Below are 21,483 nucleotides of genomic sequence, written 5' to 3' on the forward strand. Positions count from 1 at the left end.
GTAGAAATGACACTGAACTCTTAATAAGATGAAATAATTCAGACACAGACATGTGTTCAGTAAGGCTTTCTTTCTATTTCATTCTCTACAAAGTTAGTCTTGTCAAGAAAATCATTGCATTCTTTGAGCAAGAAATTAAAATCTCTCAAACTGATATGAAAACATCAGACTTTTCAGGCTGCCAACTAAAAATTGAGGCCAATATGGGCAGAGTGATATGCTTTGACTGTGTCCCCACCCAAATCTCATCTTGAATTATAATTCCCATAAACCCCACATGTCAAGGGAGGGACTCGGTGGAAGGTAATTGGATCAGGGGGGCGGTTTCCCCCATGCTATTCTCACTATAATGAATGAGTTCTCATGAGATCTGAGGGTTTTATAAGCATCTGGCATTTCCCTTGCTTGCACTTCTTTCTCCTGCCACTATGTGAAGAAGGTCCTTGCTTCCCCTTCACTATCCACGATTATAAGTTTCCTGAGGCCTCCCAGACCTTGTGGAACTGGGAGTCAAACCTCTTTTCTTTAATTACCCAGCCTCTGGTAGTACAATATCTTTACAGCGCTGTGAGAATGGACTAATACACAGAGGATTACCAAGTAACTCAGTTTAGACAATTCCAAATGAGAAAATGTTATGGAATCATTTCAGGACAGTGTGATGAGTCCTTCACAACCTACACTTAAGAATTACGTGACACTCTGAATTTTGATACTCATTTACTTAATTCATCTGCAAGATATATTTATTTATAATTATAGCCTTAAATCCTTGTTGGTATTAAAAAAGCTGTGATTTTCCATTTGTGATGGTCTCATTAGAGTATTGTAAAGGCCTAGACACATTAGAACAGAAACATTCTTTATGTAGGAACTAAAGCAAATACAGCTAAGAAGCCATTCCTTTTCTATCAGATCAGCTACTGCCTTTGACTTTTATCTCTGTGATGCAATTACTACAGCTTAATATATTCTCCCATCTGTGGTCCCTTACCCACCACACTAAAATTTAAAAAGAAAATTATACTTTTCTCATGTGGATTCAGAGATTAATTATCAAAATTAAGAAATAGCAATAACTTTATTGAAAGTAAAGAGGATGAATAGTGATTACTTCTTCCAATTCTTCCTGTGTAAGGTTTAAGAGAATATCATCCTGAATTCAGTTGCTGATTCCCAGGGAAACTAACAGAAGTGGTATCCTGTAAAGTTCTGCTCTATTAAAGTGACAAAAAGCTAATCAAAATGGAGAGAAAAATTTTATAATGATTTATTGAAGGAAAATTATTGATGGAGTAATGTAAGGACATGAAAAAGTATGAAGCGTGGTCTCTACCCTCACACAACATAGTTGAAAAGACAAAAACAACACAAAATTTCTAAGAAACAATAAAAAATTATGCGTCACTAGCTTCATGGAAGAGTTAAATATTCTTGAATGAATGTCAGCAATATACCTTTTGTAATTTCTAACTCTAGTTTTCAGTGTCTTTATCAATAAGATATGAATAATAATCTTCCCAAAGTGAGGATTAAATGGGATAAGGGACAGATACTCAATATATGGTACTATACTCCTCACATTTTTTATACACTATACTGTTGCCTTTTTACCTAGAAGCCAAGCAATTGAATGTGAAAGATATAAACCTATTAAGGTGAGATTATTGTTCAGTAGGGTAAAGACTTACCAGACCAGGTGATCTATGTCAATAGAACATAATCTCAGGAGCATAAATAAACCAAAAGAAACTTCTACTGAAAGAAAGTTAAAAAGAGAGAGAGAAAGTTGGTCTACACTTCAAGGCTTAAATAACCTGAAAGAAGTTAATTAAACAGTCTGATATTTGATAAATACGTCTTTTGAAAAAATAAAAAACAAGTATGAAAAAAGAGACTTCCATGTACATAAAATCTAGGATGTGAGGGGCATACTTGAATTTCAGTCTAGGCAAAGAGCAAACCACTAGCTATAGCTCTTCACCATTTAATCCCTACGGTTTCCCCAGGGAAAGACCGGGACGAAGAAAAGGGAGTGTGATTCCTCCACACATATGGCTTCAGAAGAAACAATCCTGTTCACCTTCTAAACAGATCAAACCTAAGATATTCCTACCTACAATTTCTGGCACCATTACTGTGTGAGTTAGGGGCAAAGGAGACAGTGTATACCTTAGTCAATAAACAAAAAGAGTCAGCTTAGATTTATGTAAATAAATATGCATGCTAGATAACAAATTGGAAGTGAAATAGGCGGTTACGGTTGAAGTCTGATCATTATTTTAAGCTCCACAAAGCAGAATTAAATAATAAGACTTGCATTTGTGATGTTTGCTGTCATTTTAGAGATTTGTCTTTGTAATATTTTGTTAGATTTACAAGATTTAGAGGTTTGTTGTTGCATTGTTTTGTAACCGTAGTGGTTTCTACCAGTCAAGCATGGATCTGAAGTACAGATCAAAGGTACATATCTAAACCATGGATTTTCCTCTCATTATCCTTGTTAAATGAAATCAGGACCCTTGACTGAAACTACTGAAAAGATACATAAACCTATAGTATACTGAGATAAAATAAAACACGAAAAATAGGAATCTGGCAGTGTTACATCATATAATCACTGAATTCAGGAGAACTCAATCTTACTTGTTCCTCTATTTTTATGATGTCTGTAAGTAATCAAAAAATTAAAAATAAGTAAGTAAAAATAGAAACAGTGTAAGTAGTGCAGTTAATTTTGTCTACCACTACATCCAGCAGGCATATACCTTCTCCTAAAATGAGTGTGAGATGGGAGATGTGTAACTCCTGTTTTAGTCTTTTACATTTCCAGCATGCCTGTGTATGTGAGCAATTTTCTGCATTGAATGTAATTTAAATACTTAAAGATTTATATATGTACATATATATATACATGTACACACACATACCCACATGCATACTTTTTTGACTCACCATAGTTTTTAAATGCAAGCCAACACTCATTCTCTCTAAAAAGGAGCATCTCTGTATACATTATATATTTATAAGTGTGTAATGCTGCACGAGATTGTATTTTAAAAGCATCCATTTTGTGCTCTATGAACATTTCGGAGGTTTTTCAAACTTTATCCTTACCCACAGACAGTAGTGGCTAACCTCTACCAAGGCTGCCTCTATGCTTGTGAGTTTACATGGGAAGTAAGCTTTTGGAAACACTAGGAAACTAAAGGCAGAAATACAGCTTAACACTGACTCTCTGTAATCACAGATGAAATGTCTTAAGAACTGAACTGGGAGGGCTCCAGATAGAGCAGAAGTAACTACAATTCAAATATCAGATGTTGGTCAAATAATATTCAGAGTGAAAAGTTTTTGGTCAGAAGCTTTCAAAGAACACTCACTCAATTGTCAAAATAAGATAAATATGAGAAGAGAAAAAGCAGCTTTTAAAAGACTGAACACAGCAGAAAGAGGTAGATACAACAAGCTTTGGAATCTGCCTTGAAGAAATTTAAAACAGAGAAATAAGGAAAGTCAAGTGAGAAGTCAGGGTAGTGAAGACAGCTGTGTAAAAACACTAAGGAGAGGAAAGGACAGGGAACAAATCAGAGTATCTCATTGAAGTCCTGGTGCCCCAAAATGACAGGTATTATTTGTAGAAATGTCTGTGAATGGAAACCGTGAGGACTATTTCTCACGGGATCAAGAGGCTGCCATTTGCATCGACTGTTGGTGGTGGGGGAAGCCATGATGCTGAACTACACTTCCTCTTTGAGTGGGAGCCAAAAGAGATGTTCGGAAATGATGATGGGAGGTCTAAGGAAAGATAAAATGATACACCTAATGAGGGTTACTTTGGGCTATAGAATTAACTCGATCATGAGCTAAAGACAAAGACTGAGGCCATGGGCAAAGGGAATGAACCACCCAATCTATACACTAAACTAAAAGTAGCAATATGTAAATATCTGATTCACCCCCAAAAAACTGTGAAGAATGTGCTTGCTTATCTCACGTATCCAAGATTCTCAGGTTGCTGGGCTATTATGGAAGAAACAGAAGGACAAGCAATGGAATCAAGCTAACATCAGGTCAAGAAAGACAGTTCTGCAGGTAGCTCTGCAAAGTATGTCATGCCGTACTTGCCTTAGAGATGGTCAGAGCTTGGCTCTTAAGGGACAGAGAGTTCATAGACATCTTGTTATTGATTATTTCTGAACTAAGGTTTTTGGCATTCTCAGAAGACTCTGAAGTGGTAAGTGGCAATAATTTATTCTCAAATAGAAAAGATGCAAACTCTTATAGTATTAATATGTTTTTCTTAAGACATATTTTACTAAAATATACATTTAGTGAAAGTGTATTTAAGTAAATAATGTATTTTTACATTTAGAGAATAATGTATATTTTAGTAAATAATGTATTATTTAGTAAATATATATTTTAGTAAAATATTTATTAAGTCCAATAAAATCAAAATCAAAATATTTTAATAAAATAAAAAGAAATATTTTAATAACTGATTTAAATAAAATAATTTAAATAAAATATTTTAATAAAATAATATATGCAAAAGACATTACTAAATTTCTTTTACCTTATTAGAATGTTTGGAGCATCAATTAACCTAACAGACAGAAGCTCAGGTTTTAGAATCAAACAAACCAGATTTCAATCTTAGCTTTTCCACTTAGTAGACACAGGACTAATAAGCTTCAGTTTCCTCACCTTTTAATCAATAACAAAAATGAGCTAGTTTAAGGTTTCTGTGAAAGTATGAAATGAGATAGGACATGTAGCTATGTTGCTGTGTATGAAAATATAAGTATTCAACAGAGGTAACTATAAGCATTAACTCAATATTACTTGAAATATATATATTTATTTATTTATTTTATTATTTTTTTTTGAGACGGAGTTTCGCTCTTGTTACCCAGCCTGGAGTGCAATGGCATGATCTCAGCTCACCACAACCTCCGCTTTCTGGGTTTAAGCAATTCTCCTGCCTCAGCCTCCTGAGTAGCTGGGACTACAGGTGCGCGCCACCATGCCCAGCTAATTTGTTTTGTATTTTAAGTAGAGACGGGGTTTCACCTTGTTGACCAGGATGGTCTCGATCTCTTGACCTTGTGATCCACCCGCCTCGGCCTCCCAAAGTGCTGGGATTATAGGCGTTGAGCCACCGTGCCCAGCCTGAAATATATATTTTTAAGATTTAGTTCTCAAGCCCACTAGTGCATGACAGAGACACACACTTTCTTATTCACAATCACAGTGATCATGAAACTCACTGGGTACCTGTACAGCACCTCTCATTTATTAGAGCCTCAAATTTTTCTTTTTTTCTGGAGATGGAGTCTTGCTCTGTCACTAGGCTAGAGGGCAGTGGTGCGATCTCGGCTCACTGTAACCTTTGACTCCCTGCTTCAAGCAATTCTCTCGCCTCAGCCTCCCAAGCCTCCTGAGTAGCTCGGATTATAGACACGTACCACCACGCCCAGCTAATTTTTGAATTTTTAGTAGAGATAGGGTTTCACCATGTTGGCCTTAAATTTTAAGATGTACTAAGCTAACATGAACAAAACATTGATTTCTATACCTTTTCTGTAATCACATACTTGACCCCTATGTAAATATAATCAAATGTGTAAATTGAGTATTATTATTCCAAAGGGGAAAAAATAACAAGCGATAAATTGGTTTTTAAGGGCTTGTTTGTTTTCAAACAACAGAAGATACAAGCCACAGTATTTAAATAACTGAAAAATCAAATCACCCAATCATTAAATACCACACTGGAGACTGTTAGATAAAATCCAAGCATGTATTTTCAAGTTATAAATATTAATAAGCCAAGTTTGACTTCAAATGTTAACATGATTGAATCAGCCAGATGCTCTTCCATGTATTTCTGTGAGTTTGATTTCTGCACAGGTATTCATTCCACCATAAAAATGGCTTCAACGATTGTGAAAATACCACCAGAAACTGAAAGACAGAAATAAATGGAATGCAGTATGATTCCTGCATCTTTTATAGGCCTGTAGCATGGTTATATCAATAAGTCCATCATGATAACAACAGTTAATGTTGAGAAGGTGTGTGAAACGGTAGGTCAGATAAAGGATCAACTAAAGAATCCAACGATATTCAGTTTCCACTTACATATTCTCCTGGTCTCTTTTCAGCCAGCATTGAAAATCACCAGTTCTTGGCCAAATATTATAGCTCACACACACACCGTTGAAGGGAAAGACTTCATTATATTGCTAATACTTGCCTTTTAAAACTTTAAGGCAAAAGATATAGCAATTGCCTGTGAAGCATGTTTCCTGTCTGTTTCTTCTTCGTTTCTGTGCAGGATATTCACCTCTCTATGTAGGCCCTTGAATGTGTTTTACTGTCTGTAACACCTCCCTCTCTAGCTCTGCTTCTTTATTCAGAGTATCATAAGATGAAAGTCAAGTCCAAGACAGATGGGCATAAGCAGTGAACATAAGATAAATTTGATTAAAGCCGGGGGTAAGTACTAGAAGCAAATTGCTACAGCAGAAAGCAGTATCTATTACAGGAACTCAGCACGTATTTCTAGAATGAAGACTTCATTTTTTTTAATCCCACTAGTAACACCATAGCATATGTATTATTGTTCCCTATTAATAAATTAAAAAACCAATGTTAAGCTAAATTGGGTACATTGCATAGCAAAAAAAAACAAAGTAGCAAGCTGGAAAGGAAAATTATATCAAACAGAATGTGAGGTACCTGTTTTTGCTTTATTCCATTATTGCATATTTGCCTTCACCCTGGTCTATACATGTATGTGCCATATATAGGTGTTTCTTCATTTTAACAGTTTTTCTTCCTATCTCCTCTGGCTTTTTTTCCCCTCACAATAACCATAACATCATACAAAATTTTAGAACATTTGCTATAATTATCAAGTAATACTTTAGGTTTTCTGGTTCTCATTTTTAAAAGGAATTTGGATGCATTAAGAGAAATACTGAATATTTCTCTTTTTTTTTAAAGAGAGAGAAAGAGAAAGGGCAAGTACAAAATCCTATAATTTGGTCTTCCCATGGATGAGATCAATAATAAAAAATAAGAATTTTCTAACCCTCCCTGTATCATAAAACAATGTATCTTATTTTATTGCTACTAGGCAAGTAAACCAAAATCAAATACTTCATATGTTTTCATGTGTACACTTAAGTAGCTTAAAGTATAATAGGAAATACAGCACATGCAGGAATTGAAAACAAGGCCATTTTTAGCTAATTATACTTTACAAACTAACATTTATTTTTAAGCTCATTCTGCGCATTTATCATGGTTGCCATGAAGGCAAAGTAGTTAAGAAGCAAAAGGGGAGCAGAGACAATAAGAAGAAAGACAACAGAAAAAAAAGATCTTAGGGCAGATGAGGATTGGGGTAAGAGGAAAAGAGAATAGACCAGGAAAAACAGCATTTTATGTGATGAGAATTAAGATTTTTTTTTTTTTTCCAAAAAGCTGTTAGGGAAGGAAACAGAATCCCAACACATGCAGAAGATAGACATATTTAACATAATACAGAAAGAGGTGGCATGAGGCATATGAGAGTACCAAGAATGCCACAGAGATATCAATAGGACACTTGGTCTAATCTGGGGATGCAGGCAAAAGGACATTCTGAAGGATTTGCCCAGCAGAAGTCTTATAAAATGAATGACTGAACAAGAATAGGAAAGGCATTCCAGGCCAAACCACATCACCGCACTAAGAAAATGTGTTGTGTGCTGGGAAGCATAGCAAGGAAGTTCCTGGAATATAGCATGTAATATGAAGAGCAGTGGGAGAGAAGTCAGCAGATAGATAGTTGCAAGTTCATAGAGGGCTTGTCCCTTAGTGTAAGAGTACTGCCTGGAATCAATGTAAAGTAACAGGATCTGCAGTCATTGCTTGGTTACCTTATAATTATTGCAAAGTAGATTTGTTTATATTTTCCCAACTTGCATCACCACTGCCCCCTTTCATACAAAATTAAAGCAAACATATAAAACATGGACAATTCTTCAGCATTATTTTAAAGAGAGCCATCATTATCATGCAAGCTTTTAATGTTTTTAAGCTGAAAACAAAACAAAAAAAATTTAAATATGTGTGAATACTCCTAACAGCAGAGGTGATATTTTTAATATGCCTGTGGCATGGAGGAATGAATTTCAACTTAGCAAACAAAATGGTAAGTCTTTTATTTTTGTCACTTACAAATGAACAGTAGCAAAATCTCATTTTTTCAAAATTTTTTTAAATACAGAAATCACAACTAAAGCTTTTGAAAAGTGTAGCGGTCCCAGAAAATTCTGAGGCAGTCATGTAGCACTGGAGTCCTCTGATCTCAGTCCCCTTCCAGCACTAATGACTATTTTCTTTTCTTTTCCCTTTTCTTTTTTTTAAGACGGGGTTTGACCATGTTGGTAAGGCTGGTCTTGAACTCCCGACCTCAGGTGATCCACCCGACTTGGCCTCCAAAGTGCTTGGATTACAGGTGTGAGCCACCACGCCCAGCCTAATGACTATTTTCAATCTTTGCAAAACATAGATAAACCAACAGAACCAAAATCAAGCTGTTCCACAACAAATGCCTAACCTCAAATTGTCTACAGTTTTTTTCTCAAATAGGATGTCTCCTTTCAAATTCTCCATTCCATTTAGCACATGCAATCTTTAGCTCCCTAAAGTGTTTATTCACTTTTTGTCTTTCCTGAGAAATGTGCCCTGTTCTTGGCATGCTGGGATAACTAAATGAATTTTCCTTCAAAAAGCCAATGTTTTCTAAAATCACTGATTTATCTCAAACAGTATCCGTCAACTTTTGAGTATCTGTGTGTATTCAGTGCTATGCTAGGTATGGCAGGAGATACCAATAAAAACTCCAAGAAAAGAAACTCAGCACTTTTCTCACTGACTTTATGATCAGGCTGTGGGAGACAAGACTAACATGCATGCAACATCTAGGAAACAATTTGAGACAGTGTATAATTAAGTGTTGAATGTAATACTGACTGTAAGTGCACAATTCTTCACTAATTACCAATTGCTTTAAGGAATTAATACTTAACTTTGGGGATTTCAATCACAATTTCTCTGTAAGCCTTAATTCTTGAAACCAGCAATTCAATTCATTTCAAAGAGTTATAAACATACCCTGGTTTAGCAAATTATCAGCATTGTTCGCAGAAATGTTTTTTTTCCATTAAGCAATTAATTTAAATCCTGATTGTTCTGACCTCCAGGGCCTTTTGGGAGGTGATTGTTTCTCAGACACAATTTGATTTTCCAAATGAATTTTCAACTGGATGCAGGATTCAGAGTCCTGAGGGGAATGAATATGCTTTCTACCTAGGAGCAGGACAAAAGGAGAAGTCCATAGCAGGCCTGTTATCATCTCTGGTGGGGATGAACAAACTCCAGCCCTGGCCTCCTTTCCTTTTTCCTGTCTTCCTTTTTTCTCTTTTAGCTACTTTTCTTTCCCTCTACTGTCTCCCCTAGTTTGTCTCTTTGCCCCTCTTTTGCCTTTGTTTTAGTCTGGCCAGTAATATTTGCTGCAGAAAGGCTGAGCTCTTAGCTAAACCCCTTAAGCCTGGAACCGCAACACTAAGTGAAAACAGCTGACCCCATGTTTCCACCCAAATGTTGCCTTTTTGCCTTATCATGCCCCTGTCCCATAAAAAGGACTTCAGCTGGCAGACCAACACAAGTGGCTGAGCAGTGACTATGCAAGTGGCTGATCATCGAACAGGGAAGTAACTGAGCTTCAGAGACTACAGATACATGCAGCTAACCTCAGACAGTGCCGCTTCAGAGAAACTCACCTTCTTCCCGCACTATCCCCTTATCAACTTCCCATCCTGCTGAGAGCCACATCCATTACCCAATAAAATCGTCTGCATATACTACCCTTCAATCTGTTCCTGAGACCTGATTCTTCCTGGATGTGGGACAAGAACATGGGTGCGAAGAGGGCAGGGGCTTAAGTGCTGCTGTGGGGTCCACACAGAACCTGCTCCTGCTAGAGAGGAGGAACCAGCTGGTTCCAGTATTCATTCACTCTGTTTCCCACACTCTCTTGCTCACACTCCACCTCTCATGAGGAACGGCCAGTGGCGGGCTGAGTGAAACAAGTCACTCTAGTTCCTGCCTATGAAGGGTGTCTAGGTCAAGGGAACAATCCTATCTCACATGGCAGAAAAAGACTCCTCACTGACACGCCTCAGAATGGAAGAGTCTCCTGACTCTGATCTCTGATGCCTCCTTTGCCAGCATGTTGGAGAGGGGCATAGCAGGGATTATGGCCATAGAGAATAAGCAATTTCCATCTTCGGAATGTTAGAACCTTTAGCCAGCCTGCAACCAGCTAGTAGGTGTGCTAAGAAGCCTGCAAACATATTTTTCAAATGTGCTTCCCAGGCAGAAACATCACTAAATTTTTACTTCCCTCAGCTCCCCTGAGCATCTTCATGGATTCGCTCAGCCAGGACAGCATAAAGGGCTCTAGTCAGCAGCCACAGGCAGGCACAGCCATATCCAAACTTGCCCTTTGTTTCCCTTTAACCAAGAAATAATGGGCCGCCATTATGTTTGAAATGACATTTGTTTCCTCTTCTGTCTGAATGTGTACAGGCTAGAGGAAAAGTACATGGGGCTCCACTTCTCTCGGCTTCTGTTTTCTCCTCAGTGAGAAAGTCATATCCATACAATGGGTTACTATAGAAATGAACTAAGAGGACACCATGGCAGAAAAGAAAAAAACAGACTTTCCAGCTTCAAGTCTCAATTCTGCATCTTTCCAGATAGACAGCCTGACCAAGTTGTTTAACTTTGCTATGTTTTAAGTTCTCATCTCTAAACCAGGGATAATAACAGTATCTATTTCATGGACTTTATATCTCAGAATTCAATACATTGAATTATGTAATACATATAAAAAACTCTATGTAAATATTAGTCTTTTTTACATAAAGTAACTTGCACATAGTTGATACTCGATAAATATAAGCTCTCTTCTTTCCGTTCATTTGGACCTACTGGAGGGTGTAATACCCAGGAGAATGACTACTCTACAGCCGTCTACTAGGAAATGTTATTTCCTTAATTCAACCCCTTTCTTGGTTTCTATCTCAATTAAATGTTTTCTTCTTTCTTCTCCTTTCACCTGTATTTCCCTAGCCTACAATCTGTTCTATATACCTGGCCACCTCTCAGAAGCACAGAATCAAGGTGGACAACACTACTGGCTTCTAAGATGGACAGAACAAGATCTCAGTCCTGCTCCCCTACTCAAAATCACTATCACTACATGATCATCGGTAGAAGTAATATGCTCTGTGATCTGATAAAACTCAGCAATATGCACCGAGTGCTTCCTTAATAAGTCATTCAAAACTGTAAATAATGGCCAAAATAGGACAAAAACATGAACCAACAGCAAAAGCATTTTTGCAGTAGACTGCGCAATTAGGAAATTTTAGTTTGATGAACATAAAAATGTCCAAGAATGCTCAAACAACTTAGATGATTAAAAATAGGAATGAGTGGATTTGGGGAATTTCTATTATTTTATACTTTAAAAGTCAATGGAAAACAAAATTTATATAAATGGATGAATAAAGATAGGTTTTTCTTAACATATAGTCCTACCATAATTGATAGCATTTATCTTGGTCCACCTACAATGAGGGTTCCAAAGTGGTCTTGAGCATGTAGCAGACATACAAAAGATTAAGAGAAAAGAATTAAAGCATATCACCAAATCACAAAGGAAGATAGCGAGAAAGGAAGAAATTAAAGAAGAAACTACAAGAATAAAAACCAGAAAACAACTAATGAAATGGCAATAGTAAGTCCTTACCTATCAATAATACTTTAAGCAAAAGTATTTTGATGGTGAGCATATTCCCGGGATTGAATAAACTGATGACAGAGTAATAAGAGTACAGTTTCCAGTAAGTCTCCTACCCTCCAATTACTAAAACTTGAATTAGTAATTTCTTTCCAACGCTAAACGCATTGGGAGCCAAATTACTTCTGTGATCATGGTAGTGATAATGATGGCAGATATGCATGCTTGCTCTATGTCAGACACTGTCCAATACATTTTACACCTCTTACCTGATCGACTTATATGATCACATTTAATCCTATAGCAGCTTAATGAGCAGAAACTACACTTTTTCTTTTTTACTAATAACAGTTCAGAGAGTCAACTAACTTGCTCAAGTTCACAGAACCGAAAGGATGGCTCCTGCTAGTGCAAAGGCAGATAAGGCAAATCCGAAAGCACTTTGCGGTGAACTTTTAAGGTGATTTAATGGGGTCAAGGTTGGTCAACAGCAGAAGTTATCTAATACAAGCATCTTCACAGTCATTTACTTTTATATTTGTAATATTGGTCTTAAATATCAACTACCTCTTTATTTGCAAAGTCATATAATTGTGTTCCTAGGAACAACAATCTGAAAATTTACCAGATACCTTATTTGTGCTGTACCAAATCTCTCCAATTCCGTTTATAAACCAGAAACCTTTTACCAACAGACAGGATCTGAATAAAATCTAATCTTTTTCCTTTTATAAAAGAACAAGTAACAAGGCTGTGGGCCAATTTATACAACAGATACAAACGCCTTTAAATTCCTCACTGCCTTCTTGTTATCGAAAAAGTTAATTATTATCAAACTCCAAGCTCTCAAAAAGAGGCCAAAAGTCACTTTGTTCCAAACTCCTTGCCAGGTAAAAGAAAGTGGGAGGAAAATGGCAGTTTTATTCTGAACCAAATTCTTTATTCTCTAGAATAAAACAACTTTAAAGATTCAGATAAAATTTGGAAGAAAAGTTGTTACATGAGGCTGGGAGACGGGGAACGGGAGGGAGTCGGGGAGAGAGTAAAACACTTGAAAGCCACAAAGACAGACAGTTCAGAGTAGATAATCAACTATTCCTAAGGTAAAATGGTAGAGCTCGAGTGATGTATATTAAAACATTACTAAATGAAGAGGTAATCTAATAAGATTGCCTGCTCTCTTACTGTGCATGGAAACTTAAAAGCTATCCGGTCCTTGTTTGGAGGAGAAATATCCATTAAAGACTGAAGCGCTTTGGAAATCACGTCTCTTGATACACCTTTGATGCCCAAAACCAGTCTGACGAACAAAATAAGGGCATAGTACACATATCCACTATGCAGAAATAGGAAGAGGGAGAAAGAGAGGAGACGATAAAACAAAAATCCAGTTTCAAAGACAAGTCAGCCATCAGAATGTCTTTCAATTTATAGAACCATCTGTAGAAATCAAACTCTTGTTTGCATGTAATTTTGGAAATATGGATTTTCCTAAAGCTCAACGGATAGTGAGTTATGGTTTCACAGAGACTGAAGTAAAAGGAATCTTAGAGATCTTTAACATTCTCAGAGGCCTTTTTTGGCTTTGAACATATGAACTACAATAGACTGTAGGAGAATTCTAATTTACAAACTCAATTTGTTCAGATGAATTAGGAAAAAAAAAGCGGATGAAGGAATAACTTATAATGTGGTTACAATAAAAAGGTTATAACTTTATAGTAAAGTGCTAATGCACATGAAAATTTGATTATAAAGTACTGATTCCATATTCCACACCCAGAAGATGCTTTAATTCATGAATAGCAGCATATCATAACTATGAGAATAGCAGGCAAAATGGCTTCACATATAAATCAAAATTCCAAGAAAGCTCGATTCCTAAACGATTGTTTTCTGGCAAAAGATCCATAGAGTATAGACTGGGTTTGCATCAAGGTCAATTGCTTGAACGACATGGAAAGCATGTGTATCACACACTAGAATTCTTGCCAAAAAGGAAATGCCGTTTTCAAATTGACAACTTTGTTATCTCCTTTTGGCAACAGTGATTACATTTGAGTTTTACATTACGGGTGCAATGAAGCTGGAATTTACTGCCTTAATAATAGATCAAAGCAAATCAGAAAGTAATTAGTTGATAGAGCAATGGGCTGCTTATCTGAACAACTCATTTATGGAACATAAAGGAAAAGGAAATCCTTGACTTCTACAGCTTTAGAAATAAAGAAGAGGAACAACTCTACGGAAGTACAGTTTATCAGCAGGGTGAAATCCAACTACATCTATTCTTTTCTCTTGCAAATTAGTTCCTTTTTTTCCTTAGGATTAAACTTCCTAATCTGAGAATCCATTTACCTTCATTGCATATGTTTCCCTAGAGGCTGTATATTCATTTTCTGGATATTAGATACCCTATTTACCACAGCCTGGAGCCTGGAGCCATTTGCTGTGAGTGGTTTTCTGCCCTCCCCTTTCAAAGAGGAATTTTATAGTGCAAATTACTGATAAAGGAAATGAGTGACAGACCCCTATTGGGCAGCCAGTGATCACTATACATTTTGATTTTATATTATTATTATTTAGCATGTTAAGTGTCTACTCTATCATTATTGTGGGGGACTTCTCAGGGGGTAGCATTCAGTTTCAAGCAGACAGAGTTTAATACTAGTTTGAAAATGGTTAACGACAGGCTGAGGGCCTATCGAAAACACATTTAGAAAGTCAACCAGAGGGATTTTTATTTTAATGAAAAAGAATAATGGAAAGCCCTCTGCAGGGAGAGCAAATTTGACAAGGTTATTTAAACATATATGCGGGCATTAATGTTTCAAAGGAGTTTTTTCCTTATTAGGATTTAATCTAATTTGGGTTTGGACCTGAATTTCAGGGTAGTTGCAAGGCAGTCTTAGAGAGCAAGACTCCTTTGCCACCAAATAAGAATTTGGAATAGATTTTAGGGTGTTTGCGTTGGATGGAGACTAAGAGGTGATCTAATTGAACCTCTTCATTCATAGGACAAGACACTGCAGCTCCAAAACAAGAATGAATTCCCCAAGACCACAAACTAGTAATAGAGCTGTACCAAGGGTCACCATATGATGAGCACTTACGCCAGCCATATCTGTTAGTAATTTTGTATCTGTAATCCCTACGATAGACTGTAAGCAAGCACTATTACCATTTTATCAACCAAAATAAATAAATAAAGGAAACTCAAAGGATTTATGTAATATACCAAAGATCACATAGAGAGAAAAAGACTGATTCTAGGGGGTGCCCTTAGCTGTTCACCCCAGCAGAAGGCAGAGCTGTCCGCTGCCTATCACAAAGCCTTCAGCCTTTAGTAGACTAGCTTTCAGCAGATACAGCCGGGTTCTGTCTTCCAAACCTGTCCTATCAACTGATCTGTTTCTCTTTGCTTATGCTTTAATTCTGACATCCTTTACTTGATATCTTGAATCAAGATATCAAGTTCCCAATTCAGCCCTAATCTCTCCGGAAATTAGATCTTCTTCCTCTTGGCTCCTACTTGGGATCACTTCCACCACTTTTCTTCTTCAGATCCAACTCCTAAGACACTACCAAAGGCCGGTGATCCTGTTTCAGAATCAATTGAGGGGCAGGTTAGATGGAAATCTGATCAATGTAACTCCAAATTGGGTGGAGTGAAGGTGGTAGTGGGGTGCGTGTCTGTGTTTGTGTGCATGTATGTTGTGGGATGGCGATGGTATGCTGGAAAGGAGGGATCTGGGTCCAATCCGGCAGACCAGTGATTCAGTTATCAATTTTGTCATCAGAGATTGGTTTAGGATTGGAATACAACTCTAAAATCTACCCCTGTGCAATACAAAAGCTGCTGACCTGAGGATAGTCAGCATCGGATTAAGTCGGAGCTACTCTGGCAGTGGGGATCATCTACGGTTCCAGCAATGAGGCACTAGGACCAGCCAAAGCAGGGAACCTGAGGCACAGCCTGACACATTGCCCCAGTTCCCAGACCTCTCTGTCACTTCATCAATCTTCTGCAGGTGGGATCTGTTGCAAGTGGTCAGCAATTCTAGGACCAACTCCCCTGCTTTCTGCTCACATGAGCACTGTCTCGGGAGAATAACAGTTTGGGAATTTTCCTCCACTATACCTTGTACCCACCCTTAACGATCACTTTCTTTCACCCTGAGTTTTGTCTCTTAAATGGTATAGACCTTATAAGAATGAATGGAAATTTGTTTACAGCTGTGTCTCCAACACCGGGGTCTCTTAGTAAATTTAGTATGTTAAGTCTGAGCCAACGTAGGCCAGAAGGTGTATGGGAATAAATTCACAAATGCATTTCTAACTTTATGATTAATTTCTGTGAGGTAAGTTGTATATTTTAAATTTAAACTAATGATCAATATGCCTGAAAACTGCCGTTAATATAGCATACATTATAAAAATATTGCAACTTCCCAACAAAATATGAGAAATTAAATCCTAATAAAATGAATATTTTAATTTTTGGGTAAATCCATTGGGAATTTAATTAAAGGAAATCCAGCCATTGTACTGCTAAGTTTACAGAGCCAATGAAACAACTCCAACAAAAAGTCTCTAATCTAAATTTCCTCCTATGCTAAATAAGATACAGCATATTGCATAAGTGATCCAGTAGATATAATTTGCTCAGAATTTTTTAATAAACCTTTTGAAAAGTTTCTTTATAACAGATTATAAGGGAAAGAAATCAGTAGAGGGTAAAGGACAGACTACTGCCAAGAATTGCTGTGCAGAGTCATGGGAGTCTTAGTGAGCAGCGGTGACTGAGAGTAAAGTTAGTCATTAGACATCCAGGGCTCCTGCACTGGTCCTAGCGTTGCTCAGTACAGTGTATTTGATAAGACAACGGTGGGAAAACTGGGAGATGCATTGGTGGGGACGTAGGATTTGACTGCCAAATCTGCCAATGACTCTGCTTTAGGTAGGTGGACAAAGTTCGTCAAGAACAATGACAGTTATCACATGAATTCAGCATTTTGAGACCAATGGAGAAATGAAGGCACTTACAATTCAACTTCTATCAATAGTCATACCAGCAGAAATTAATGCAAACTTCTCTGAAATCTATTCTGCAAAGTAAACTGGTTAAAAGACAATCTAATGTCTATATAAATAGTTAAATGACAAGAGAGGAATGCAATTATAACATGAATCAGTTGTATAAATACTAAATGTTTATCTATGAATTTCTATAAAATTATGGTGACAAAGACAACTACTCATGGATTTTTAAATGATACAACATACTTGCTTCTTACTGCATATTCATGTTATCCCACGTCGCCCTAGGGCTCAGCAGCCTGTGGTACAAATGAGTTCACATTAGCATTGAAACACAAATTTCCATGGAAAACAGTTATCACTCTCATAACTGCCTCAAAATCTTCAAGGTTTTCAGGGTACTGGACAGAGGATTAGCGTCATTTCTTCCCTGAGAAAAGCACACTTTACCCCTCAGACTGGTATCTGGATGCTGCATGAGAAAGCTGCACGCCAAATGTCCTCAGCCTTTCTCCAGAAACCACTTAACTCTGATGTCACAGGAACTTCTGCAAGCCCTCGGGTTTTTAAGAAAGATGTAGCCTTCAAATATGTCACAGCATAACTTTTGATATCACATGCTGCTCCAGGACTTTGCTACTCCCTCATTAAGAAGTAGATTCTCTTCTTTCTCCCCCTGAAATTGGGCAGGCTTGAAATGATAGAATAACTATCATAAGGCAGAAGTGACTTATGTGACTTCCAAGACTAGATAACAAAAAACATCTAGCTTCTTTCCAGCTGCCCCCTTTAAGATCTTAGCACTTAGAACTCAACCACCATATTGTGAGGAAACACAAACCACATGGAGATACCATGTGTAGCTGTTCCCACCAGCATCCCCAGCTACGATTTGAGTATACAGCTGCATCAGTTGCTAGATCTGCACAAAAAGTGGACTTCAGGCTAGGTACAGTGGTTCACACCTGTAATCCCATCACTTTGAGAGGCGGAGCCTGGAAGATTGCTTCAGTGCAGGAGTTCGAGAGCAGCCTGGGCAACATAGCGAGACTCTGTCTCTACAAATAAAAAATTAGCAAGGCACGGTGGCACACACCTGTACCCCTAAATACTCAGGAGGCTACGATGGAAAGATTTCTTGAACTCAGGAGTTCCAGCCTCCAGTGAGGCATGATTGCAGCACTGTACTCCAGCCTGGGAGATGAAGCAAGACTCTTTCTCCAAAAAATAAATAAATAAATAAATAAATAAATAAATTTTTAGATGATTACTACTCCTAGCTTTGGAGTTGCTCAGTTGACCCCTAATGAAGCAGCAATGAGTTATCCCTGCAAAACTGTCCAAATTGCAAAATGTGAGCAAAAGAAAGGTTGTTATTGCTTTAAGCCACTGTTTGGGGTGCTCTGTCATACAGCATTACATAGCTGAAGCAATCCTCCTTCATTAGAGCTACACATATTTCAACACAGAACTGCGAATACCAACCTCCCCAATTCTATGTCAGAATTTGAACATAAGTTCCAAGTATATGCCTACCCCAATACTACAGAATCCTTCATAAAAACAAGCCTCATGGCTTCTGCTTTACACATTTCCCAAAGAAGCCACCGAAGATTCTTAGCCCAGCACAAAGGTCTTTTGTCATCTCAGGCTCACTATTTCTCTCCAAGGAAGTTTACTCCTAAATTTCCTAATAGCAGACTCCTCGTATGCATGCATTTCAACTCATGTAAATAGGTGCTCATGCACTGAAGACAAGGCTAAGTAACTGTTCCATAATTTCAGATGGAACAATGAGATTCACTCAAATTCCCACTTCAGGCCCAACTTACTCCTATTATGCCTTATAAACCATATCTGAACGAGAAACCTTCTAAGAGGCTGTGATTTCATTCTCTGTCATGGCAATGTCATTCAATAAGAAGTCAAGTGGCCAGGCAATACAAATAAGAATAAAGGAAATTTGGGGGGAGGACTCAAGATGGCGCTGTGAGAACAACCCAGGATTGGAGCTCTCCTTGAATCCGCAAAGAGGTGAGTCTGAGCTGCATTTCCAGACTGATCTTTGTTGCCCACAGAATGGGGAAACTCCCAAGTATAAGGGAGACACGGGACGCAGGCAGTAAGTCTGCCTGGCGAAGCCCGGCAGCTGGGGCGGCGGCGGCCGGCCCTACCCAGCAATCCCCACAGGGCGCGCTTGTCTGGGTGCCCTGTTGAACCAGCAACCTGAGACTTGAGAGGGCTGGACTTGAGACTGAACGAGACGTGGACAGTAGGCCAGCCCAGCGGATTGCAGGGACAGAGCGTTCGGGGTACCCAGTGGGACGAACAAAACCGCGATTTCAAACTATCCCGAGCAGACGGTCTGAGACGCTCTGTGGGGAAGGGGCATCCACCACTACCGAGGCAACCCGCCCCAACTGAGACACACGCCCACTGCTGACGCAGCCTGCCATTGCCGAGGCAACACGCTACAACGAAGAGACTCCGCCGCAGGGCGTGGCGGAGACCACAGCAGAGCCTGCAGGAACAGGGCGAATCACACAACAGCAGGGCGGAGCCTCGGCAGCCAAACAGTGGCTAGTCTGCCTTCTAGCTGGGCAGGACACCTCATCGGACATCAAAAAATAAAGCCCGAACCCCCCAACATGGAGCATTTGAGAAAAAAAGGGTTTTTTTAATGAGCTCTGTTGCAGCAGAATCAAACATAACAGCCTAACAGCCCTGAATGAACAACAGAGCTCACAGCTCAGAAATTGAGCTCCTAAAAGAACAGACTGTCTCCTCAAGCAACTCCCTGACCCCTCTATATCCAAAAGACTGACATTTGGCAGGCATCATCCTGGGACAGAGATAGCAGAAAAAGAAACGGGTAGCATCCCTCACTGTGCCACAGCTACTAGAGGTGCACCCCAGACAAGCAGGGCCTGGAGTGGACCTCAGCAGTCGTACAGCGAAGGAGCTAGGCTGGTAGAAGGAAAGCCAAGTAACAGAAATACTTCATCATCAACAATCTGGGTGTCCACCCAGAGACCCAATCGAAAAGTCAGCAACTACGCAGACGACAAGCGGATAAACCCACAAAGATGGGAAGAAACCAGCGAAAAAAGGAGGAAAACACCCAAAACCAGAACACCTCGCCTCCTAGAAAGGACCAAAACTCCTCACCAGCAAGGGAACAAAGCTGGATGGAGAATGACTGTGACGAAATGACGGAATTAGACTTCAGAAGATGGATAATGAGAAACTTTTGTGAGCTAAAAGAACATGTATTAAATCAATGCAAAGAAACTAAGGAACTTAAAAGAAGATATGAGGAAATGATAACAAGAATGGATAACTTAGAGAGGAATATGAATGAATTAAAGGAGCTGAAAAACACAATACGAGAACTTCGCGAAGCATGCACAAGTTTCAATAGCCGAATTGACCAAGCAGAAGAAAGAATATCTGAAGTCGAAGACCAACTCAATGAAATTAAACGAGAAACCAAGATTAGAGAAAAAAGCGCAAAAAGGAATGAACAAAGTCTCCAAGAAATGTGGGACTATGTGAAAAGACCTAACCTACGTTTGATAGGTGTACCAGAAGGGGACGAAGAGAATGAATCCAAGCTGGAAAATACTCTTCAGGACATCATCCAGGAAAACTTCCCCCACCTAGCAAGACAGGCCAACACTCAAATGCAGGAAATACAGAGAACACCACAAAGATATTCCGCAAGAAGAGCAACCCCAAGGCACATAATCGTCAGATTCAACAAGGTTGTAATAAAGGAGAAAATACTAAGGGCAGCCAGAGAGAAAGGTCGGGTCACCCACAAAGGGAAGCCCATCAGACTCACAGCAGATCTCTCGGCAGAAACTCTACAAGCCAGAAGAGAGTGGGGGCCAATATTCAAAATCCTTAAAGAAAAGAACGTTCAACCCAGAATTTCATATCCAGCCAAACTGAGCTTCAGAAGTGAAGAAAAAATAAAATCCTTTGCGAACAAGCAAGTACTCAGAGATTTTGTCACCACCAGACCTGCTTTACAAGAGCTCCTAAAAGAGGCACTACACATAGAAAGGAACAACCAGTACCAGCCATTCCAAAATCACACTGAATGCTAAAGAGCATCAACATAATGAAGAATCTACAACAACTAATAGGCAAAACAGCCACTTAGCATCAAAATGGTAGTATCAAATTCACACATAACAATATTAACCCTAAATGTAAATGGACTAAATGCACCAATGAAAAGACACAGACTGGCAAATTGGATAAAAATCCAAAACCCATCACTGTGCTGTATCCAGGAAACCCATCTCACATGCAAGGATACACAAAGGCTCAAAATAAAGGGATGGAGGAAGATTTACCAAGCAAATGGAGAGCAAAAAAAATCAGGAGTTGCAATTCTCATCTCTGATAAAATAGACTTTAAAGCAACAAAGATCAAAAGAGACAAAGAAGGCCATTACATAATGGTAAAAGGATCAATACAACAAGAAGAGCTAACGATCCTAAACATATATGGACCCAATGCAGGAGCACCCAGATACATAAGGCAAGTTCTTAATGACTTACAA

General features: G+C 38.5%; 1 protein-coding gene across 17 annotated transcripts in view; it reads right to left on the minus strand.

Annotated features, from left to right (window-relative positions):
• LOC144579619 (uncharacterized) overlaps window positions 1–21,483 on the minus strand; it is a 634,762-nt gene that overhangs the window by 445,846 nt on the left and 167,433 nt on the right. For 3 of the 17 annotated variants that reach the window (XR_013527744.1, XR_013527743.1, XR_013527745.1), the window contains exon 2: window positions 17,156–17,208. The exons of the other annotated variants lie outside the window; for them this stretch is intronic. The gene's annotated coding sequence lies outside the window, so the exon portion shown is untranslated. The remainder of the gene's footprint in view (window positions 1–17,155; window positions 17,209–21,483) is intronic. 17 annotated transcript variants of the gene reach the window in all.

Source organism: Callithrix jacchus, chromosome 15, assembly GCF_049354715.1.
Source record: "Callithrix jacchus isolate 240 chromosome 15, calJac240_pri, whole genome shotgun sequence".
NCBI classification, from domain to species: Eukaryota; Metazoa; Chordata; class Mammalia; order Primates; family Cebidae; genus Callithrix; species Callithrix jacchus.